At 40.7% G+C, this 21,401-nt stretch overlaps 1 non-coding gene across 1 annotated transcript; it reads left to right on the top strand.

The window, feature by feature from the left end:
* Positions 1–14,896: 14,896 nt before the first annotated feature.
* On the top strand, positions 14,897–15,006 carry LOC144894705 (U5 spliceosomal RNA). The gene has a single exon (XR_013625358.1). It is a non-coding gene; the product is annotated as a U5 spliceosomal RNA (small nuclear RNA).
* The last annotated feature ends 6,395 nt before the right edge of the window (positions 15,007–21,401 follow it).

Genomic DNA, 21,401 nt, shown 5'->3' on the forward strand with positions numbered 1-21,401 from the left:
TCAGTCTCCAATGAAGTATCAGAAACATTTTGTAGTGCTTATGTGACATGTGTGTGACTATTCCAGGCTATTGCCTTCCCCCAAAATGGCAGTATTTCACGTAAACATGTGAAAATGTTAACGTATTTCCAAAAGCTTATATTTTTTGTCACAAGTTGGCGTGAGTCAGTAATTGGATCCCAAAAGAGAGACGACACAGTCAAGGAGAACAAAAAATGTGCAATACAAAAAAAGGGCCTTTACAAGAGTTCAAAACTAAGAATAGGCAAAGCCACACAAAAAGGAAAAACACAAGGCAAGGCACTGCCAGGAAAGAGTCCTGCCAGGAGAAAGTGATACAGGCAAAACCAGGGACACTGCTGAAAAGTCATGCAGGGAATAATTGCTCGGGGTGTGCCAGATACTCGTTATAAACAAGTGTGTTACGGATAATAATTGTTTTGATGAGTACAAACATGTAACAAGTACATCTCAAAAGTTATTTGGTAAACTTGTTTCCTAATATGCGCAGTGCATTTGAAAAGATAACTCTGTGCAGGCTTGTGTTGCGTCAGTCACAGATGCACATATACTCAGTGGTACCATGACCGCTTTTTTCCTTGAAATGTATTTTTGTCTTATTTCATTATGTCATTATAAAACAGAGGTGAGACTTTAAGAATTTAAGAATTTTATTAATTTTCTGTTGGCAGCACATAGACAGTGGTAACAGTAACCTGAATTGATTGCCAGATTGTTGCTGGTGGGTTTTTTTTTTCATCTGCTTGCTTGAAATTTGGCTGGTGATATGACATCAGTTGGAAAGCTTTGCTCGTAGTACTGAATGCAGTGCTTTTGAGGAAAAATACAGTGAACAAGGCTGACAAATACAGATAATTTAGATGGGTGAACCGATATGAATATATAGATAGTGGTATACTCCCTCATCCCTGATAATTACTCAGAGTAAAAGTACAGTAGGAGGCCAGAAAGCTACTTCACAAAAGCTAGACACAACAGGGACAGGGACAGGGACAGGGACAGGGACGCACAGAAAACAGGTGAAGTCTGAGGTACAATCTAGCACAGAATGAGTTCTGCAGCCAAGCTTAAGTGGGCCAGGTGAGTGATTGCTTGCAGGTGTGCACCAGCAACTCCACCTCTGCAGGAAGTCAGTGCATTGCAACACATGGGAGACAGGTGGCAGCAGAGCAACAAACGCAGTACATGATAATTTTGTCATTAAAGGCTAATTTTAAACTGAGCGGTCCATATTATTGTGTGAATTTGATTCATTCCATGCAAATCAGTAGCAAGTGTGTAGCCTTATGGTATAGATATTCTGGAAACTTTACACCAATATTGTTATTGCTTGTATGTACTCATCTATTTTATTGTTTTCTTTTTTTCCTTGCGTCTCCTTTTCTCATTCATTCATTCATTTTCTATTGCTTATCCTCATGAGGGTCGTGGGCGTGTTGGAGTCTTCGGGCGAGAAGCGGGGTACACCCCGGACTGGTCGCCAGCCAATCACAGGGCACATATAGACCAACAACCATTCCCACCCACATTCATACCTATGGACAATTTGGAGTCACCAATTGACCGAGCATGTTTTTGGAATGTGGGAGGAAACATGAGAACATGCAAACTCTACACAGAGATGGCCAAGGATGGACTTGAACTATGGTCTCCTAGCTGTGAGACCTGTGTGCTAACCACTTTTCCACCGTGCAGCCCTCCTTTTGTCAATTTACTTGAATTTCCCTTGTGTCTGTCTTTTACTGGTGGGTGTTCCTTTTGTTAGTGGGTGGGGAGGGAAGGCATGGCAGGTGTTTCACCTGTATGTTATATGCAAAAAAGAAAAGTCACATCCTGGTGCCATTGCTTTGTGCCCCTGTCTCCTCCTCGTTTATTTCTCGTTCCAGATCAACTGTTCCTGGCTGGAGGCAGAGCTGCTGAACACACCTGAGGTTGATCACCCTTGTCACGTACTTAAGTTGAAGGCTGACAGCCAGGGAACGCTGGATTATTGTCTACGCTGTGCTACACTTGTTGCTGCCCCGCTCCCCTATTCTCTTTGGTGTTTGTGCGTTTATTGTTTGCAGCGCTCGCCTAAAGCCAGCTCCCCTTTTTGTGTGTTTCCCATGGTGCACCCTTTAGACACCATCGCCTTTTGTTAAAACCCTTTAGACTCTAATCCTAAATTTTACTCACTGGTCTCCTGCTTCTTTGTCCGGGACCCAGACCCTCCAGGAACGTAACAAGAAAATCTGAATACTGTTCCAAAATGTTTGCCCCTGAATGTATGTTTGTATGATGCATGTAACCACATGTACTGTGCATGCATTTGGTGCTCAATAAAAAATATAAAAAAAGCTCATTTTAAATACATTTGTAAATTCTCATGCTTTAACAGAGTGTCCACAAATGAAATATTCTTATTATATCTACTGAATTATATAATATAAAATAAACTACAAAAATAGTGCTGTCACATAAACATCACATGGGCTTAAATTGCAAAAATAAATAAACACATATTCACATTCCTTCAAGTGCAATCGTGAAGTGGCACTAATCCTAAACAATAATCAAATTGAGGACATTAAGTCGTGCTGAATACAGTGGGCACTCACACATTTTCAAAAAATGAGAGTGCCTTTCGCAGAAAACATCTAATTTACCAAAAAATCGGAATTGACAATACAGTTTAAATGCACAGCATTGTACACCACTGTTAGAAAGCTTGTATGGCTATGTTAGCAAAGCTTCAACAGTCAAGCTGAAATCAGCTTCCAGCGAGGTAAACACAAGGCAGTACATGATGATAAATTGTTAATACAACAAACAAGCAGTGTGGATTACGTATGTAGACATGGCCTGGCAAAGTGCCTTCTCTGGCCTGACGACCTGGCAAAAGGCGTCACAATGACAGCCATTCTATGCGTCCATCCATTATTTCACACAATCATTCACTAGTAAATTTGATTCATTCAGCTTTCTGTGTCCATCAGATGGCGCCAACATGAATGAATCATTGGCATGGCCAATCAACTGCTTTGATGGGAAGCAATGCATATTGAGAAGAAGTTAAAATAGTTGTTTTTTATTGTAAATTCATATTGGTACTTGGTTTTGTATATTTCGACCTACCCTTTGCGTGTTAGGTTGCTGTGTGATGCTTTTAGAGATCTTTCTAAGATGCCACCTTGATTCAGACTCTTTTATTGACTAAAGACCACCTGCGATTTCTGATGGGTTGACAACAGTGTTGTGAGTTTCCTTATAGCTCGTGATTGACTCCTGCCAATGAAAGAGCTACTATTTCCTCGCCTCTTGCAAGCAGCACAGTATCTAAATGATTAGTAGTAGCTCTGAAATAAAGGAGATGTCACAAGATTTGAACATGGCCACTGTTTAACCTGTAGGGTTTAAAGTTTAAGAAAAAAGTAGCGGCTTACACATCGGAAATTACTGTAAATGTTTTTATTACTCATGGTTTTTCACTATTTCCTTGTAGTTCAGGAATGTAACCAGGGATAAGCGGGGATTTACTGTATCACAACATATAGTATTAAATCTATAGTTAACAAAAATGTCCATCCAGACATTCATTTTCTATGCCGCTTATCCTCACTGGGGTTGCGGGTATTTTGGAGGCTATCTCTGTTTTCTTTGGGCGAGAGGTATTAGTCACCAGCCAATCACAGGGTACATGTAGACAAACAACCATTCACACTCACATTCATACCTATGGGTACCATAATCTCCCAGGACCTCAAGTGGGAGCCGAACATCAGCTCCCTCATCAAGAAGGCACAGCAGAGCATGTACTTCCTACGGCAGCTGAAGAAATTCAGCCTGCCAAAGACAATGATGGTGCACTTCTACACATCCATCATTGAGTCCATCCTCACCTCCTCCATCACCATCTGGTACGCTGCTGCCACTGCTAAGGACAAAGGCAGGCTGCAGCGTGTCATTCGGTCTGCAGAGAAGGTGATTGGCTGCAATCTCCCGTCCCTCCAGGATCTGTACGCCGCCAGGACCCTGAGGTGTGCAGAAAGGATTGTGGCCGATCCCTCTCACCCCGGACACAGACTCTTCGAGACGCTCCCCTCTGGCAGGAGGCTGAGGTCCATCAGGACCAAAACCTCACGCCACAAGAACAGCTTTTTCCCGTCTGCTGTCAGCCTCATCAACAAGGCCCGGAACCCCACCTGACACTCTGCACACCCCACCTCTGCCTCATCCTACCACTTTGACACTTTCATTATATGCGTTACATTAACGCTCAGTTTGGACTCTTAGGAAAACAATCAGACTGCACTTCCGGAATAACAAACAAAAAACAGACTGTGTACATATATTTATACTGTTATTCTGTATATTTTGTATTTTCATATTTTGTATTTTTCATTCTTTTTTAATAGATGTGTATGCACCTACTACACCAAAACAAATTCCTAGAATGTGTTTGATCATGCATGGCAATAAACCTTTTCTGATTCTGATATGGACAATTAAACTAAAATACATGGTTTTTTTTGGAATGTGGGAGGAAACCGGTGTACCCAGAGCAAACCGGTGCATGGGGAGAAAATGCAAACTCTACACAGAGATGCCCAAGCAGAGACTCGGACAGAAAATAATGTAAGACAAAAAAGTAAATAAACATGCTTGGGCCTGAATCCCATTGAACATCTATGGATTGCCACTGATATATGATGCCATTTACTGACACCATGTCAAAGACCGGCTTTCTGTCCCGATTTGTCTCAGGTTTGGAAGCAAGCCAATAAGTTACAGGAACTGCACATACACATAAGCTACTATGCGACATTATGGGTGTCTTTGACGAAATTAACTCAGTTTGAACCAGCTTGCGGTTATCGTTCAAAATTAAATACCTGCACTTCGACACAACTGACAGTGAAAGTGAGATCCCCAAGATTGTTTATTGAATATTCCGTTAAATAGGGTTCTGAGAGTGAACAAAAAACATAAAATACCAACCATACTGACTAAAAGTCTCCAAAAACCTAAAATGCATCCGGACAAATATATTCAGACATATGAGCGGGAATATAAGTGTGCACATTCCACGTCACCCCCTCAACTTCACCATAGAAGGTCAATGCAAAGTGACTCATCAAAGAGGTGTCCATATTGAAAGAGTCTTGATTGATTGGATTGTTACACTCACAGCTGTCTGAATTCTGAATCATGGCTGGTAAGAAGAAGACAAGGACAAATTTTGTTGAATTGTAGGTAGAAAAACAGAAAAACCTATAATATTTGGAGGACACAGCAGTGGCGTAACGAATAAAAGGAAGATGACTGAGTTACAACACATAGATACTTTATTCATATCCAAGACAAAGTCACATTTCCAGGAGCGTTGCTAAAATAAAAAATAAAACACGGCAAAATAGGAGAGATTAAAAAAATGGGAAAAATGAATGTCGTGCAGAATGTCCAGTAGAATGACCTACTTAGTCTTTCCATGGAGCAGGGCAGTGATAGTAATCTGCCACTGAAACTGGTCTTCTGTCAAAAGATGACGCTGTGCATTGGATGATGCTGGTTGTCTATAATGGAGAGGAGCCTCCACCGTGTCCTTGAAAGGACAAATGTCAGGCTGTCCAGCTCAGTGCCAATGACTGTGCCTTCCTTCCTATGTTGACATTCACATACAATATAAAATTTGGATTTGAGTGATAAATTATATTTGTCAGTAGATAGCTGTGTTTCAGTCAGTAATGGTGGGGTATTTAAACGATTATTGATGAATCTATATATATATATATATGATTAATTGCATGTTACTTTCAAACATATAACTGCACTTCGCCACTTCAGGTGTGTGTCATCTTTTTGACATGTCTCCAAATTGCAAACAGTGGGAACCAAGTTGGGATATTTTCACGTTGTGTTTCCAAAAGATACATACTTTAAATGAAAAATGGCATATTTAACTTTTCTGCCCAGTTTTGTGCGTAACTAATCCTCCTACTCCATCCATCCTACGGAGCCTCCCAACTTGACAGCTCTTAATTCCTGGAACTATCTAACAGTGTACGCGTTTGGCAAATTGTTACCTTTTTATGTCTTGGTCTGCTTTTATTAGTTTTTTTTTGTCCAATGTTGAGATGACACTGAAGATAAACCATAAACTGATATCAATGTAAGACCCACTCTGCATGTCTTATGATTGTCGAGTTTGTCTGTGAGTTACACATACATTTCATGTGAGCGCTCCAGGAGGGTGCTGTTAGGGACGAGCGAGTACACCCGTATCTGTATCTGTATCTGTTCACCCATCTAAATGATCTGTATCCGTATTCGTACTCAGAGTGGTCGGGGCATAAACCGAAAGTGGGTGTGGTTTAATCGAAAATGAGCGGGGCGTTAAGCTTGTTTATTATTCATGTGTGTAAATGATCCTTGAGACTTTCTTCTTAATTATTTATATATTGTCACACTGCGCAGTGACATGTGTTGTTACCTTCTGTGTCGGTTTGGGGGTACGCCTGGTTCATGTTGTTATTTGGACTCTTACTGCTCTCTGTGTGCATCTGCAGATGTGGACCTCCTTTGAGTTGGGCGGAGCTACCGGACGGGCGCAGCTGCTGACAATCAAGCTAATTTTCGGTTCCCTTCTTAAGGCACTGAGCTGCGGCAGGAGGGTGCTGGATTATTCCTTTGTGGACGTGGCAGACTAGCTCTTAGCTGCGGCCCTGCTCTTGTGCTCCTCCAGCGTTACTCACGCCTCGGCCTCGCACCCTCCTACCCGTCCGGTAGCCCACTGGCCTCTAAGACTGCTCCCTGTTCTTCCTTGCATTTTTTGTTGTGCCTGCGTGCACCCTTCCACGGAGCCCCCTCTTTTGTGCTTCGTCGCCTTATGTTTTTGCATCCCGCTCACTTGAACGATTAAAGCGGCTTAACCTTACCTGAGCTTGCTGTGTCCTGCATCTTGGGATCCACCCTCTCCGCCACACGGTCAGATCGTGATATATATATTATATTTATTTCATATATATATATATATATATATATATATATATATATATATATATATATATAACATGTCACGCTACCCCAAATGAGTTGCTTTGTGTCTGCACAGCGCAACTCATGCTACGGAACAAGTTTACCATGTAACTTTGGATACAAACCAAAATAGTGGTGAGCCTAAGAAAACCTAATAAAGTGGAAGCATGGTGACGAATGCTATTTTTAAACCTCCCAATTGCACCGTGTGAAGTACCTCTCTATACTTACTAACCAATCACAGTGCGTGAAGAATGAATACGTAATGAGCATTTTCTCGACACGAATATGGATAATGACAAAATGTATTTGTTTCATACTCACAGCCAACGTAAATGCAATATCCGTAATGGATGTTCGTTTATAACGAGTATCTGGCTCATCCCCAGGTGCTATAAGACCATAAGGGGACATATTATGCTCATTTTTGGCCCTTTGTTTTGAGATGTGGACTCTTGTAGAGTAGCTACACAGAATCTAAACCTATTCCAGTCGTATTCCCTTGGATTTTAACGATCACAGTCTGTTTTAATTTATTCCACCCACGCCACAGCCCGCCTCCACTTTGATTGGTCACTCTCCCAAGCACGCCTCCACTTTGATTGGTCACTCTCCCAAGCACTCCGATATACTTTCGGACAACTGCCAATCCCCACTTCTGTTTTTGTCAAGATAGGAGTTGATAATAGATCAATGAACCCTTTGAACCTTTTGAGCTCCTGCTAGTTCATGAACTAAAAGTAGTAACATAGGCACCGCTGGTGCGGTGGAACTCAGGAGAAGCCGGACGTGAGGGCACTGCCTGCGCCTCGCCTGCCTCAAGAGGACAGATTTTGTCAGAGGCACCGCTGTTGCCATGGCGTTCAGAAGTGAGGGTGCCACGATCACTGACTGCAGACAATCTTGGCACAACATCGGTAGTGGAAATGTGGTCTTCAGATGTTTTTTTACTGGAACTTGTCATTTGCATGCATACAGTTAGATGGTCCCTGTATGCACACTCTATAATGTTACACAGACAACTGCTTACTTCAATAAAATGAACACGGTGCAAACATGGTGAAAGTTCCCACAAAAGAGTGCAGCAGACTGGGAGAGGGCAAGGCGTACCCTGGCACGCACATATACGTTTTAGAAAATACTCTCTGAAACGGAGTGCCCAGAGCCATCCCAAACTTCTTCCAGGGCTCACTTCCAAATGCACACACCTCATCATCCGTAAGTTTGCCATTATTTAACACGGGCATACAACATTCTAACAACATTTATAGGTCAGACAATGGAAAAAGGATAACAGGTCCCCTCTAAGCCTTGAATATGGAGCCTTCAGAAGAGCAACAGGGACTCATCAACATGACATAGTAACTGCATAGTAAATGTAAAATTGATCAAACATAATAATTACTATTTTAATTATTTCTGCACTCACAATTATATTTTGTATTTACCTGCCTGATGTGCAAGTTAGTAAATTGGGCTCTGTGAGAAATCCCATTATAGGACAGAGCCCTCCCCTGTCGAGAGCAAATCTTATCATTGTCTTCATCAGCTTGATTGTCCTCAGGATAATCTGCAAATTGTCAGGCTTTGCATACAGCATGTTATGCAGCCTTACACCAGCTGTTAGCACTTGGCAAACTCCTCCTGGACTCAGCCACATGTCTCAATGCAAAATGTGAAAACACTTTCTCTTTGGACAGTGCGCTTCTCAATTTCACAGGCTTCAGTCACTGATTAACAAAAGGCATTTTTGTCAAGGTGCCATGTATGGCACCAGACCATTTTGGAACAACATCTTAAGTTCCATAGTCATTACGTAATACAACTGCTTTGTTAATTCTATATTAATATTTCTTTGACCGAAAGAAAATGTTGTGATAGTGATTACTGACTCCATTAATTACTCCACTAAGACAAAGTCTTCTGTCATCTGGAGAGAGGAAGGATCATGTCAGTGGCGTCGTTTAAACTGATATGGGTGGGACTTACTGCATATCATTACATTAGTTTAAGTCTGAAATTGACAAGGATGGATCAGAAGTTACTGTAGTTATCATTATTCAGCTATATGCATACTGTGTATCTGTGTATGTGATGTATAACTTTTTTAATGATCTGTGTGAAGTTGCTGATTCAGGCAAATAATGACAAATAGGGAAATAACAACATCCAACATCATATCTGAATATTTAGACTGACATTACTCACCCCGGTCAACATTCTCCAGATCTTTTGTGGTCTTATCCTCCAAAATGACTCGCAGAAATAATTCCACATTGTCATACGTTTAGACAAGCCTTGGAAAACAGAACGCAACGGACTCATGCGGATGTGTTCTTTTTTCTTAGTTTTTTGTGTCATGTGTTTCTTTCTCTGGGTCTGTGAAGAACGTCACATTGTGCCTTGTGTATTACATCATTTGCATTTGTTACCAAAATAAAGCCTTCCTGATGTGTACCTGCTCTTTCTGTCTTATGTTGTTGTTGTTAGCGATTCTCTCTGTTCTGTCCTCAAGGGTTCTGATAAACCCTGGCCTGGGTTCTAGTTCTAAAGTATGACAAAATTTCATTGCCTGACTTTTGTATTTATCTTAGAACTGTGGGGACAAAACGCCTCCCTAAATCCCCCCAAATCAAAATGGAGACAACTGACCCACATGACCATCTCTCATCTCTGTGGCCGGCCTGCATGTGTCAGCCCAATCACTTTTTTGTCTTTCCTATGAGGTTACATTTTTTACAACAGAATTTTGCATCCTATGCAAATGATATGCACATTAGACGGTGATGTAGCCACATCTAGGACAGCCAATGGCTACATTTTTTTACTGAAGCCCTGACCATTTAGACTGATGTGGCAACAAATTCCCGTCAGTGAAGTTACCAGTGAACCACTCCACATCATCCCACATGGAGACATTCCAAATGTTCTCAATGACGTGTGTGGGAATTTCTTTAATTTTATTATTATCATTTAATTATTACTGTCGACAGCAAAACCTTACAAATCTCAGATCTTCCATCAGGCCTGATGGGGCAAAAATTTGATTTAATCTTGGAGACTTAGGGCCATGCGATAACATAATTACAAGAACCAGCCAACCACCATGGATGTTCTAATCATAGCAAAATTAAACTTGGCGATTTGGAATAAGCCGCTTTCATTTCAATATGCAATTTTTAAAAGAAGATTGCTATCAAGATATGTTGATGATGAACTCCGATGATGGCTTTCTATGCACAACAGCCCTAACACACATGATTGTGTTTGCTGAGATATGCAGTGTTGGTGGTACTCTTAGGACAATGACAGCATTCACTTCATAACAGTCATGAACTAATAGTATTCATTGCGTCTATCAACACCTTCTGTAGGTTTTTTTCATCAGTGATAGCCAACCCATTTGATATCAGTATAAGTACCATTTTAAAATGTTATTGCAAATCATGTAAATAATTAACACAACATTTTTATGACACACTAAGTTTTTAATTATGGTAATGATAATGGTAATGGTTTAATTCATTTGAACATGCATCAGATTACAATTGAGTGCATCACATAATCAGTTCACAGTTCCACATGTCCAAAAGGAGTAGGAAGAAGCAAAGCTTATTAAATCCTACCCCTCCATCTGGTACTTTTACAATCAGTAACTGTTACATTTGTTCACTTCCTGCTTTCCTAATATAATTTATTTTTTTATTTATTTGTATTTTATTTTAATATTTATTTTTGTCACACAACGAAGTACGAGGTAATATGACCATACATACAATGGCATAATGGGTACCATAGTAAGTGTCAATATAGTGATATATATAGCACATCATGACTGGTTCAAGACTCTTCATCCTTGTATTTAGCAAACATCAACTGCTTGTATTGTTTCTTGATTTCGCTCATCGTTGTGCATTGTTTGAGGTCCTTACTCAATCCATTCCATAGTTTGATTCCACATACTGAAATGCTATGGCTTTTTAACGTCGTTCTAGCATATAAGTGTTTCAAATTTAGTTCTTCCCTGAGATCATATTTCTCCTCTCTTGTAGAGAAGTATTGGATGACATTTTTAGGTAATTGGTTATTTTTAGCCTTAAGCATTATTTTAGCTGTTTGAAGATTAACTACATCAGCTCGTTTAAGTATTTGTGATTTTTAGAAATAAAGGGTTAGTATATTTGCTGTAGGCATTATGAATTATCCTTACTGACCTTTTTTGCAGTACATTTAGCGAGTGGAGATTGCCGTTATAGTTATTACCCCATATTTCCACACTATTAGTAAGATATGGTAGAACCAGAGAGCAATAAAGAGTGTGGGGTGATTTCTGATTGAGAACAAATTTTGCTTTGTTTCTTGCCACCTTACGTTGTATATTTGTAATATGAGGTTTCCAGCTCATATTTTCATCTATTGTGATCCCCAGAAATTTATTTTCCTTCACCCTTTCAATGTCTAACCGTCTATTTGTATTTGTTGGTGCGTGTCCTTTCTGTTGTTACCAAAGAGCATTATTTTAGTTTTACTTAGGTTCAAGGACAATCTATTATCATCAAACCATCTTTTTAGTGTTGCCATTTTTTTCTCTGACCATTCAAATGAATGATCCAAATGATTTTGTCTGTACTCCCTCTGGAACAAAAAGCAAATAATACCAGCTTTAAGTCTTTTGTAACTTTGGAGATATCATTGATGTACAAGTTGAACAGTTTTGGTCCCAGTACTGACCCCTGGGGTACTCCACACATAATATATGAACTTGCAGATGTTTATTCTGCTAGCTTTACGTATTGCGTCCTGTCAGCTAAGTAGCTTTTGACCCAGTTCAGAACTAATCCTCTTATTCCGTACCTCTCTAATTTCGTTATTAGAGATAGACTTTATCTCAGTTAGACTTTAGACTCAGTTATTAGAATGTCATGATTGATTGTATCAAAGGCTTTTGTCAGATCCATGAATACTGTGGCTGCACACTTCCTATGATCTATAGCGTTAGTGAGTTCCTTCGTAATTTTGATCAGTGGCATGGAGGTAGAAATGTTAGCTCTGTATCCATACTGACTTTCTGATTTCCTATTGTTGAATAGCTTTTTCAATAATTTTGGAGAATTGTGGTAGTAAGGAGACTGGCCGATATGTCACCATTTAAAAAAAATGGAACAACCTTAGCTGTTTTCATTTCTTGGGCAAGTCTTTCGATCTGAAAAGATAAAGAAGTGATCTACGATCTCGTTGGTTACCATTTTTATATTGTGCATTTCGATTCCATTACAATCAGTTGATGTTTTGGCTTTACAATATTTGACAATGTCGATGATTTCCTTTTTTGTTTGTTTTTTGTTCTTTTTTTGTCAGAAACATAGAATTACGATTCCTTTCTATCATTTCATTGCTTTCCTGCCTTGTCCTTTGTTTCAGAGTACCTTCTTCCAGTTTGGGACCAATATTGACAAAGTAGTTATTGAACTTTTCAACTGTCTCATCCATATCATCATTATAGGTGTTTACCACCATGAAATAATTAGGGTAGTCTGTCTTCTTCTTACTTTCCCTGATAATACTATTTAGAATGCCCCAAGTTACTCGAATATTGTTTTTGTGCTTGTCTAGTAGTTGGCTGTAATATTCCTTTTTACACGCTCATGGGATTTTGTAGTCAACTTATTTTTATAAGTCTTATATGTTCTTTCTGATTCTTTAGTCTGTTGAATGATGAATTTCCTGTATAGTGTGTTCTTAGTTGTTTGTCCACATACAGGGTGACTCCTCCTCATCTCATAACCTTACAACTCAAAGTCCGTGCCTTTTAGCCTTGTTCAGCCAGGTTTCCGAGATTGTGATTACTTTGAAAGGTTCCTTGAATACATTCAAATATTGTTTGATTGTCAGGAGTAGGCCGCGTGGAGCGGCGGTTAGATCCCCAGATGCAGGACACAGCAGGCTCAGGTAAGGTTTTACAGTCTTTTAATTGTCCAGTGAATGAGGCACAAGTAACTAAAGGCGACGGAGCACAAAGAGGGGGCTCCGTGACTTAGTGCCAGCGGGCACAACACAAATTACCTCAAGAAACAATAAGTAGTCTGAAAGGCACGCGGGCTACCGGATGGGTAGGAGGGTGCGTGGCAGAGGCGTAAGCAGTGCTGAAGGGATACAGGAGCACGGTAACAGTTCGGAGCTGGTCTGTCACATCCACCAAGGAATAATCCAGCACCCTCCTGCAGCAACTCAGTGCCTAATGAAGGAGGCTGGTAATGAGGACGAATTGGCAACAGCTGCACCCGTCAGGTAGCTCCGCCCACTCAAGGGAGATCCGCGTCTGCAAGTGCACAAGGAGAGCAGTAAGGGTACAAATGACACCAAAACCCAGACGTACCCCCAAACAGCAACACAAGGTATAAGCACATGTCACAGCGCAGCGTGACATTGATGTTGTCATAGTTTGCGTACATGCTTCTGCAGTTTATATGTATGATTGACAACTTGTCGCTGATATTTAAACTGTTATTGTATTGCTCCTTGTTTAATAAGAACAAATTCTCATGTGTGAAAAAAAATTTGTGTCCGGATCTATGTCTTGTTGCTCCGTTGAGGCGTTCATTTCGTCTGCTTCCTTGCTGTTCCTGACTGGCCTGGCACAAGACCTGGGTTTGATCTTCAGCCCTGTCACTATTATGTTGTTCATCCTTGTATTCTGATCCATGTCGTCGATTGTATTTTTCAGCTCCTGAATTATTTTGTGTTTCTCCTCATTATCTTTTTTGATGTTGGTATGACTCGCTTGTAATTCTTCTTATGCGTCTTTCAAATCTATCATCTCCTTCATTAGGGTTTGAACGTGCTAACGAGGCTAAAAGCTGCCACCAGCTTGCTAGCTAGCCTTGTAATGGCTGTCGACTTCTTACAGTTCATTGATGTGGGGAGTTCAGACCTCCCTTGTCCAGAATTAAGACAGCTCAGTTCTCAGCAGAGTTATTCGAGGTGCTGACAAGAGTATTTGTCAGGAATGTTCCCAACAAAAACTTTAAAACTCCGGCAGCAAAGTCAGAGTTCATGCCGCCCATTTCCATCCAACTGGAAGTTGACAAGGATACAGTCATGCAAATTTATACTTTTTTGCACATTTGGATCTTAATGAGGTTTTAAGTAAAGATAAAATATGCAAAAGCAAGAAGGGGGAGTGTGACACAAAGCACTTTGAAAAGTAATTTATTGAAAAAAACAATGAAACTGAAATAGGCTGTTTATCAGCTGATCAAAAGTTTAAGACCATCGGTCAAAATATTTAAAAAAAACCTCTTCAAACCAGAAGGACTCAGTAATGAGTAGCTCCACCGTTCTTGTTAATCACTTCACGAGTGGAATTAAGTTGTGAATATCAGATGCCCCCCAGTGACTTTTCTGGACCCTTACTATCTTGGCTGTGATGTAACACAGAGGAAGGATGCTTTCTGTGAAGCAGGCTCATCAAAACACAGCCATGAACATGCAGCAAAGGCAAGGTGTCATTTTCACAACATCAATTTTCTTCTGCTTATCTGGGTCACGGTTAGCAGGCTCTGTAGTAAGTCCAGACTTTCTAGTCCTTCTTTCAGCCATCTCTTCTTGTTGCACCAGGAGGACACCAGGCCAGCTGTGAGACATAATCCCTGCAGTGTGTCCTAGGTCTGCCCCATGTCCTCCTTCTGGCTGGGCATGCTCAGAACACCTCACAAGGGAGGCATCAGGACGAGATGCCCGAGCCACCTCAACTGGCTCTATGTGAAGGAGCAGTGACTCTACTCTGAGCCCCCAAACTGGACTCCTTTGACTATCAAGGGTTTGAGCAAATGTCTGTTTTGTTGTTTTGACTATACCACTAGAGCTTGCTCCTCTTAATATTGTACAAATCTTTCACCTTTTACTAAAGATTTCCATGAAGAAAAATAACATAATCATACAACCAAGTTTTGTTGCTGTGATGTTAGCAGAGGGGTTTTGCTTGTTGAAAAATAAAGAACTTTAAAAAATAGGCTTGAAGAATAGCTTGTTCACTGTATCTAATAGAGTTTTCCGTTTAAACCTTTCCTGCAGATCTAAACCCATTTGGTGAAAGTTTTATACCAGAGGAGATGGGAAGTAGCTTCCCCACCGTACCCTCCCTTCCTTCAGATTGAAGGAAGTCTGATGCACAGACGTCCTTTCTTTGGACGGACATAAGTCCTGTGTATCTGATGACCAAATCCTGTCTGTGCACTCCATCAGGGTTTCATTGTCAGCTGCCTCACTTTTTGAAAAACACATACTGTAAGTAATAATGTCATTACAGCCAAATACAAAACCTAGACATGAAATTATTGAAAATGTACGTATTTCTCACTTATTTCAATGAAGTTGTATTTGTATTTAAGTTGCAAATTCTGTCAGTACTTTGGCAAAGGTCTGATGTGCTTTTCTGCAGCACATTGCATATAGACCTCACAAATTTGGAATAAAGTTCTGGATTGCAGCAGACTTGGACACTTAGTACATGTGCAATGTCATACCTTATGTACTCGGGGAAGACCCCAGCTATGCCATAGGAGAACAAGTTGATGAAAATGCTGTCACACGGCTTCTCGCACCCTTTTTGGACAGGTACTAGGACTGTTACTAAAGACAAGTTTTCCACTTCATTGTCTCTGAACAGATTTATATTACATTATACAACTCCAAGTCAGGAACTTCCTACACAGGCAAAAACACCACAGAATGTGAGCAGTTTCCCACATACAGTGAAGAAAATAAGTATTTGAACACCCTGCTATTTTGCTATTTCTCCCACTTAGAAATCATGGAGGGGTCTGAAATTTTCATCGTAGGTGCATGTCCACTGTGAGAGAGATAAACTAAAAAGAAAAATCCAGAAATCACAATGCATGATTTTTTAACAATTTATTTGTGTGATACAGCTGCAAATAAGTATTTGAACACCTGTGTATCATCTAGAATTCTGACCCTGAAAGACCTGTTAGTCTGCCCATTAGAAGTCCACCTGCACTCCATGTATCATCCTGAATCAGATGCACCTGTTTGAGGTCGTTAGCTGCATAAAGACACCTGTCCACCCCATACAATCAGTAAGACTTTAACTTGTAACATGGCGAAGACCAAAGAGCTGTCCAAAGACACCAGAGACAAAATTGTACACCTCCACAAGGCTGGAAAGGGCTACGGAGCAATTACCAAGCAGCTTGGTGAAAAAAGGTCCACTGTTGGAGCTATCATTAGAAAATGGAAGAAGCTAAACATGACGGTCAATCTCAATCGGAGTGGAGCCCCATGCAAGATATCACCTCGTGGGGTCTCAATGATTCTAAGAAAGGTGAGGAATCAGCCCAGAACTACACGACAGGACTTGGTCAATGACCTGAAAAGAGCTGGGACCACCGTTTCCAAGGTTACTGTAGGTAATACACTAAGACGTCATGATGTGAAATCATGCATGGCACGAAAGGTTCCCCTGCTTAAACCAGCACATGTCAAGGCCCGTCTTAAGTTTGCATATGACCATTTGGATGATACAGAGGAGTCATGGGAGAAAGTTTTATGGTCAGATGAGACCAAAATAGAACTTTTTGGTCATAATTCCAATAAGCGTGTTTGGAGGAAGAAGAATGAAGAGTACAATCCGAAGAACACCATCCCTACTGTGAAGCATGGGGGTGGTAGCATCATGCTTTGGGGGTGTTTTTCTGCACATGGGACAGGACGAGTGCACTGCATTAAAGAGAGGATGACTGGGGCCGTGTATTGTGAGATTTTGGGGAACAACCTCCTTCCCTCTGTCAGAGCATTGAAGATGGGTCGTGGCTGGGTCTTCCAACACGACAACGACTCGAAGCACACAGCCAGGAAAACCAAGGAGTGGCTCCGTAAGAAGCATATCAAGGTTCTAGCATGGCCCAGCCAGTCTCCAGACCTGAACCCAATCGAAAATCTTTGGAGGGAGCTCAAACTCCGTGTTTCTCAGCGACAGCCCAGAAACCTGACTGATCTAGAGAAGATCTGTGTGGAGGAGTGGGCCAAGATCCCTCCTGCAGTGTGTGCAAACCTGGTGAAAAACTACAGGAAACGTTTGACCTCTGTAATAGCAAACAAAGGCTACTGTACCAAATATTAACATTCATTTTCTCAGGTGTTCAAATACTTATTTGCAGCTGTATCACACAAATAAATTGTTAAAAAATCATGCATTGTGATTTCTGGATTTTTCTTTTTAGTTTATCTCTCTCACAGTGGACATGCACCTACGATGAAAATTTCAGACCCCTCCATGATTTCTAAGTGGGAGAAATAGCAAAATAGCAGGGTGTTCAAATACTTATTTTCTTCACTGTATGGCAGTGCCCCTGAGAGTTTATATGTTGACAGTTTATGTCCTCTCAGCATGCTGCCTAAGAAAGTGGAGCTTTCAAAAAGCCAAACTTCATCATGGACTACAACCATTTGAAATGTGGTGTTGACATCCTGGATCAGATGTTGCGTGTTTACACAGTGCACTCAGGAACACGGAGATGCCCTGTAGTCTTTTACAAGAGTTTCTCAAGGTGAAACAACTACATGCCAAGTCCATGCGACTTGTAACAGAAATCAGAGCACTGAGGAATGTGTCGTTTGCCAAAAGTGCACGTGCTGTAAATCTCCATGTGTGTGTGCAAAATGTTGATTTGGATAAATAATAGCTACTAATATGTAGCTGCTGACTGTACACAGGCACTAACAACTTGTTTACTGACATTCTATAACTTGATTCATTTTATTATTATTATTTTATTATTATGTTATTTATTTTATTTTATCTGCAACCTACATATTAGGCTAATATCATCACAATTTCCCTTGTATATTTTCACAATTTTCACAATTGGGAAGTAGTAAGATTGAAGTGTGATTATTTTATTTAATTGAGGTATTTTTAAGAATACTTTTATTTTTCTCTCTCACAGACTTTTGTTTTTCAATCTCACTGAAACAATAGCATAACATTGATGTTCTTCTTTCCATAATGGCTTGTGATGCCTTGTGTGGTGACTGTTTAGTTGGGGTGGTTTCTCTCTTTCTTTTGTACTGGACTATGTACGGTAGGATGACTAAGAATGAACTGGTTGCTCTTGGCACATGGTTGGGTGCCTCGAGCTGGGTGGGGGTGGTTGGATATGTTTTTTTTTTTTCTGTGTGGACAAGGAATAATATATGTTTTTGTTGGAATGACGTTGGAATCTGGGTGGTTAAGTGGGTGGTACTAGATAAGTTTTGACTTCTTCCCACTCCCTTTTGAACATGTGTACATTTATATATATATATATATATATATGTATTTTTATTTGTATTGATTTTAGTTGGTTTGTTGTGCTTTGGATGTTTTTTATGTTCTAAATAAACTAAGCTAAACTTACAAAAAATTAAACAAGTGTGAAATAAAATAATTTTTCCCACTTAATTTTTTTTTTGGCGTTATTTGTTGAATTTGAGAATTATTACCCGACAATTTAGGCCATGCTTTTATTTGTCATTGACTCAAATTATTACATTGGCTCCTCAGAGTCTGAGAACTGACTGAGCGGGTGTGGGGGGTTGGGGTTTGTGTGTAGGGTGGGTCCTCAGGGCAATTTGTAAGTCAAAGGTAGCTGGTGATGTGCTGTTAAGTGCAGTGGGGAAATGTTTGCTTCAGAGTGTTAAAAGTGTTATAGAGGACAGGAGGTTTGAGAGGCTCTTCTCTCTACATGAGAGAGTTGTTGACAAACCATAATTTAGTTTTGTATATATTTTTCAGTAGTTAAGGTTATGTGAGCAACAGAAACAACCTGGGCCTTCAATAGGTCTCGGTCCACCTGCCGCGCCCTATGCAGCTCAGCTACAGGGGCGATGGTGTACACTGCTCCGTCACCGGAGGGGGCTTTTATCACCTGGAAGACCATCGAGCTCCATTTGTCGTGGAGCTTTTGTCGACCCCGAACACCAAGCTCTCGAAGGTAGACCAGCTGGCAGCAGCAGCTTTTAAAAATGTGGGGTCGAGCCCGTGAAAGCCAGCCGACTTGTTAAAGTCCAGATTGGAGAGCTCTTCTAGAACTTCCGAGGTCATGATGGGTCTGAAGGAAAAAGGTGCCAGAGGTGGAAATCACAGATGATGATGATGGAGCTGTATTGGAAGGGAGTGAAGCAGAGGAGACATGAGCTGCGTTAATGAAGTCTTGGTTGAGGAGCGACGCCATGCGAGACTTATCAGTGACCACAATGCCATCAGAGCTCATCGCACTGGGAAAATGAGGCGGGGTGAGTTTATTTTCCATAGACTTGACCGTTTTCCAGAACTTTGTGGCATCAGAGCCACAAGATGCAAATGTATCCAAGAAATGAGAAACTTTGGCTTTTCTGACTGCCTTGGTTTATTTGTTTCTAGATTGCCGGAAGGCCAGCCAATCGGTAGGAGACTGGGTAGAACAGGCTTTCTGCCATAAGGTGTCTTTCTGGCGGATTAAGGCAGCCTTGGTTGGGAAAACCAAGGGCTAAAGCGATCCTTAATCCGTAACTTTGTGAGTGGAGCGTTTGTTAATTATCTGGCCAAAAGTTGATTTGACGTAGACCAGGCATCATCCATAGTAAAGAAATTGCTAATTCTATCCCAGTTTGCTTCAGCAACATCATGGAGGAAGGCTCCAGATCAATCTTTTTGAGGCAGCGTTTAAATACAGTCACAGGTGGATGTTTAACTGTACAGCCAGAGCGTATGCAGCCAATAGCACAGTGATCGCTCATATCCTGACTAAAAACACTAGATTTATAATTTGAGGGGGTGTTTGTAAGGATGACACATATCAAAAAAACAGAAGAAGGAGATTTCAGGTTATGTCTGGTGGGCTTTGAAATAATTTGGTAAAAGTTTAGGCATCAAACTGTTGAGTGACCAATTCTGGGGGGTTAGTCGTATCCCAGTTTAGATCAGCAACAGAGAGAGAAAAATTTTTAGACAATTTGATTTTTAACACTAGCAGTTCAAACAGCTTGGGAACAGACTTTGACAGCAAAACAGCGCATTGCAGGTGATCTTTAACATACAAAACAACGCCACCTCCTTTACTAGCGCTGTCCTGGAGAAATATATTATAACCTGCTATGGAGATAACAGGATTGACAATACTTTTCTTGAGCCATGATTCAGAAACAGCAAGAACATCAGGAGTAGTAGCGTGAACCCATGATTTCAGCAGGTCAAGTTTGGGTAGCGGGCTACGGATGTTAATATGTAAAAAGCCGTTTAAGACATTATCAGACTTGTGCTGGTGTTGTTTTTTTTTTCAATAAAATCATCTTGTGGAAGTGTGGACAGGAAGTGACGTCTGGGATTCAGAGTTGAGTATTGTATGGCCACAATAGCAGCCCGTGTTATGATGATGATGATTATTATTATCTATTAGTAGTATTAGTAGTAGGTGTGTAACGATTCACAATCACAATTCGTGGTTGCCAATATGATTCAAGAATGATATTGGTTTAGATTTAGAAAAATACAACATGAAATGATTCAGTAAATTTAAATCAATTTAGTAACTTTTTTGCCAAAAATTCAACCAAATTGACTGGATACTGGATACTGGGTTGTGCAGGCGGCATTTCCTAGATTCCTGTTGAATCTAATATAAAACATCAATAATGCTAACATGTTTAAGAATAAGTTGTCAAAGATTACAAATAACAAAAATTTCAATTCTTCCATTTTCTTTGCCGCTTATCATCACTAGGGTTGCGGGTATGATTGAGCCTATCCTAGCTGACTTCGAGCGAGAGGCAAGGTACACCCTCGACTAGCCACCAGCCAATGGTAGGGCACATATAGGACATCCATTCAGACTCACATTCATTCGTAGGTTAATTGGAGAATCCAAATTGTCCTTAACATGCATGTTTTTTGGAATATGGGGGGAAACCGGAGTACCCAGGCTCTCCTAATCGAGCGCACACACAGTGTCAGATTTTACCGTGCTTACTTCCGGGAATTGTTACATTCCTACTGAGGATAGGCAGCATATCTAGAAAATGGATGGATGGAAGGAGCAAGCTGATTTTCAACTCATGACAACTGTTGTTTGTTTACAGGCTTGAGAGGCAGTTTGATGACTTTTGGCAAATACATTTTTGCAGAGCTGCTGGAAATGTGAATGTATCTTGAGAGCCATAAACTATCTATCTGTGGGTGTATGTATGTATGGTATGTCGTGGAGTTAACAATGCTGCCAAAAGTGGCTGCCTTCAAGCAGCTCTGTTTGTGCATCGAGCACATTTTAAAATGCCATAAGAGCCGACATCTGGCATCGGTGGAATTCCCTTTCTACCCATTGGTATAGAGG

This window comes from Doryrhamphus excisus, linkage group LG22 (genome assembly GCF_037039965.1).
Source record: "Doryrhamphus excisus strain RoL-2023G ecotype Guam linkage group LG22, RoL_Dexc_Guam_v1.1, whole genome shotgun sequence".
Classification (NCBI taxonomy): Eukaryota; Metazoa; Chordata; class Actinopteri; order Syngnathiformes; family Syngnathidae; genus Doryrhamphus; species Doryrhamphus excisus.